This window comes from Sprattus sprattus, assembly GCF_963457725.1.
Source record: "Sprattus sprattus genome assembly, chromosome: 20".
NCBI lineage: Eukaryota > Metazoa > Chordata > Actinopteri > Clupeiformes > Clupeidae > Sprattus > Sprattus sprattus.
In genome coordinates this window covers 13,166,011-13,170,449 of record NC_137918.1, presented here as the reverse complement: position 1 = coordinate 13,170,449, position 4,439 = coordinate 13,166,011, and the positions used below count along the sequence as shown (strand labels likewise).

Here is a 4,439-nt window from a genome sequence, read left to right as displayed (position 1 = left end):
TGTATTTTTGTTAGTTTTGCTGAAGTATGCAATGGGAAAGCCATTGAATTTGCTCACAGACTGTAGTCCAATAGGCTTCTACGGTACATTTACTTCTGCATGGAACACAGCAGAGTAACTTAATTTATGAAGTAAAATAAGGAAACTCATCAAATGGTTATCACTGTGGATTCTTTTAAGTAGACATTCCTTTAGAATGTATTTATTGACATTTTACAGAACCAAAACACACCAAAAAAGGAAGCAAATGGAACAAAAGACCCTAAATAGGAAAGTCAGAAGCCTAGGCAATAGAGTGCATGGAGGCTTAGTTTAGTAATACATTTGGAAATATATTTTTAAGTCCAGCTACATCTGGCTACTTAAGTCTAGAAACAATAAATCCCTATATTCAAAATAAAACTTTGTTAAATTGTAGCTTAGTCTGTATAGCCTAGTTGTTCTCAAAATATCGAAATAGTTTCAACAACTCTGGGATTGAAATTGAACAATATTGCACAGGCCTGTACATACTATTACATTTAAACTGAACGGCAGAATTTCAAAAAAAGTTTCTAATTGCTGATAAATTCTAACTGAAGCTCAATCACATAGGTCTATATGCCGAGCACAGGCATCTATGGTGTTGAGCGACCATTGATTCAACTGAGACAACCTAACCTCCTCGTGGAAATTATCGAACCCCACCCTAGGTACAAGCTGATTGGTTGCTATTTGTAGAAACTCGACGGAGCCTTTATGTACTGCTTTTTGATTGGTGAGACGTCTTTGCCAATCTCACATAATGCCCATGCTCAAGTTAGCTTGAATTGTGAAAGTAATGGAGATGGATGACTTGAATGTGCTCAATTATTTAGGAAATATATGGAGTAACTGATAGCTTCCTGAGAGTCGGAGCGAAAGCAGACAGCAATAACTGTGGATTGTGGGATAGCATGATAGTAAGTATTGTAAACCTTCTACACAAAACTGCGTGTGTTCAAATGCTTTTAGTGTATATTAGTAACGTTAGCTAGCTAGCTAACGCTAGCCCACATTACTCACTTTCTAAAATTCCATTGAGTCCCCCAGTAATTGTGCATGTATCGTTATGATGTTCATGAGTTGAGTATATCCATCGACTCGTATATGTTGTTGCTGGCAGTGTTAATTCAGATAAGTTAGGTGGATAACATTAGTAAGTTTACCAGTGTGTGTCAAGTGTCAAAAGTGACCTGACCAGCCGGGCTGGAATTGTCTGCACAACGTGTCAGGACAGGAGTATGCAAGCAAGGCGTCTTGTTTATTACGTTACTTATCTAGCTATCCTACCTATTTAACCAGGAAGGTAAGTTTACTAATGGCTTAACCAGGCAGTCTGGTCAGGATAGTTGAACCAACTGTGACCCTAGCTAACGTTTCATGGCTAGTTAGTTGGATTGTTCTGTTGTGCGAATCATGTTTTTTTTTTTTTAAGTTTCGGAGGTGACAGTGAACGTATTAACGTTACTGTCGTTAGTTTGCTTTATTTCAGTTGTTGAAATAGGATCTAACCACTGAAAGACCATTAGGGAGAGACTGGCTGAGTAGAACATTTTAAGAGGGCTATCTATCTAACGTATTAACGCAGGTGTTACTCAGCCTTCTCCTCTCCAAGGCAGATAGGCGTACTTAGACACGTCTTCATGATTGAACCATGATCTAATAGCGATCTCTAGTATATTTATGGTCTTTCTTTGGCAACTTTGACATCTGACGCCCACCCACTGAGTCGAGTGACTGCAGAGTAAAATTGACGAGTCGCATGTTTAAACTTAGCGTTCCATACACTCGTTTTAAATCTGGTGGTGTTTGACTTTCCGCAGCTGCGTTTAACGTTTGCTAGGTCACGTCAAGGTTGTGCCGCGATAAACGACATGAAATCAGTCGGCTGTTGTGTTGACGTGATGTGGCATACGTCCAAAACAGATGGGGCTACTGAGTAACTTCAATATTTATTAAGAATAGTTGAATATTTAGTTATGCTTGTTGAAAATGTACAGAGATCATGTGTTTCTCTATACCAATTGAGGCATGATGTATTTGCCCAATACACATGTGATGAGCTGTCATGAACTGTGTACTGGTATTTTAACTAATACGACAGTAATTTGGACCTCAAGGACGATGTGTTAATACAGCACAACTGGACACTCAGTCATCAGAAATATGAGCTCACGAACACCACTGTTGGCTTTTGCGCTGCCTATGGATAGCTGAATCTTACAAGGACGCTGGCGAAGCGAGGTTTCTTAAATACAGATTTTTGCATGAAGGAGCGAAATTGAGCTTCCAATAAGAGGATTCCAGGAGGCTGCTTTGCTGGCGGAGGATCAGTCTCTTTAGAGAAAGGTATCATCAAGGGGATTGGCGTATCTCAGAAAGTCCAATTTTATTTTATATAATCGTGTCTGCAGCTCAAACAAGGTTGTGATGACATGTATGCATTGCTGTCATGCCATTTTCAGTATGACTGTTTTAGGAAATAAAGTGAAGGTTTTTGTTTTACTCTGGTAGGCAAATCCTTTGGAGGAAAAGCCACGGGAATAATACAAATCTCTCTCTCGGACACATTCGCTGTCTTTCTCTTTGTCTCTTTCTCTCTCTCTCTCTCTCTCTCATAGCCACACGCACAGTGAAGGGAGAAGCGATTACATAATTATGTCAGGCCTACGTCTTCCAGCCGGGAGTCATATTATGCGGAAAAATAGGTTTTCCTGTGCAGTTCTCATTTTTTACAGTTGTCTGATCAGTCTAAAGCGGTGTGTCAGGCTGATGTGGTTATTCTGATGCTCATGGCTTTGTCATGACTGTGAGGGAGACTGTGAGAGAGACTGTGAGTTTGTCTGTCTGTCAGACTTGTCTCCTTTAAGTTAAAGGTCACATTTTTTTTCTTCTTTTTGTCTTGCAAGTGCTTTTTATTCTTAGCCAGTCTTTTATCATTACAAGAAATTACACACACACACACACACACACACAAACACAAACACAAACACAAACACAAACACAAACACAAACAAACTCACTCACTCTCTGTCACATGCGCAAAAACACTCACACACGATTAGATACACCTGCTCCTCCACACCTCCGGGTCTTAAAGTTGGAATGATGGTAGGCTGGTAACCGAGGGAAACCTATAGAGATAGACAGAGAGATGGACGAACAGAAAGAGTGACGCAAGGAGGGAGTAAAAGACTGAGGGGACGAGCGAGCGAGTGCAGATGATTGCAGAGGATTGCAGAGAGCTATGTAAGAGGTGTGGGCCGCCCCGGGGCCTGTGAGGGCTAACGCAGCAGGGCAGTGTGGGTGGTAGAAAAGAGGACAGGAGGGGAGGGGAGGAGAGGAGGGAGAGAGGCCCAGACGCCCGCGCTATTGCTGGGCATGACGTGAGGGATCCGACCCTCTGTTTGCCAGCTGTGGAGCTCCGCTCATGCCGTTCTGCCACCCATTTCTCCCCACAGTCTCCTCTGGTAGATCAGTTGGGGATAGAAATGCAACAGTTTGTAAGGCCCTCCGTTTACTCTTTTCCCATTTATGAACAGAAAAGACAGAAACTAGAAGAAAAGCTTGACACCCCCCCAATCACCACAACCACACTTCCCACACTCATTCATTCCTCTCTTACGCTGCACACGTGCTCTCTGAAACGTGTGAAAGAGCAGCAGTAGTGTTAGTGGCAGGTGTAGTGTCCATGTTATGGTTTCCCCTCCCCATTCTCTACCCACGGGCTCTGCCGGAGGTCAGCCGGAGTAGTGGTGAGGGATCCCAGAGGGGTGTGTTCCGGGTTCTGGGTTCCGTGTTCCGGGTTCTGGGTTCTGGGTTCCGGGTTCTGGGTTCTGCAGGGTCATTGAAGCGTCCCCAGGCCACAGACGGGAGTCTTACTCATGCGGCTCAACTCGGTACGGCTTCCTCTTGTGCGCTACGTGTGCAAGGAGTGACCATTATTAAGGGGTGTGGGTTTGCTTTGCTGGCCCATTGACTGTTAATGCCTTAGAGCCGGTTCAGCAGGATAGGGCAGATTGTACACATCAGTGTAGCTTCTTTCTTTTACTCTCTCTCTCATACTCTTTCTTTCTCTCTCTCATGCCATGTTTGGGTGTGGGACTATGTTGTAGCCTTTTTGTTGGCTTTTTAAAAGTCGTCTTTGATTCATAAAATGGGTCATTAAAATCTCTCTCTCTTCATCCCTCTCCTTCCTATGTTGTAGCCTTTTTGTTTCGTTTTTTAGGTTGTCTTTGATTCATAAAATGCCCCATTAAAATCCTCTCTACAATCCCTCTCCTTCCTTTTGCCATTAGTGTGCTTGACTTTCTGTTCGTCTTTCAACTACCTTCACTCTTCTACCACTCATTCCTCTTTCAGTCTCCTACTCGGTGCAGTTGCCTTAGAATCTGGATCGTCTGTCATTTGTCATCAGC

At 43.0% G+C, this 4,439-nt stretch overlaps 1 protein-coding gene across 1 annotated transcript in view; it reads left to right on the top strand.

Annotated features, from left to right (window-relative positions):
- Positions 1–811: 811 nt before the first annotated feature.
- hycc1 (hyccin PI4KA lipid kinase complex subunit 1) overlaps positions 812–4,439 on the top strand; it is a 38,458-nt gene continuing 34,830 nt past the window's right edge. The window contains exon 1 of the mRNA XM_080859612.1: positions 812–941. The gene's annotated coding sequence lies outside the window, so the exon portion shown is untranslated. The remainder of the gene's footprint in view (positions 942–4,439) is intronic.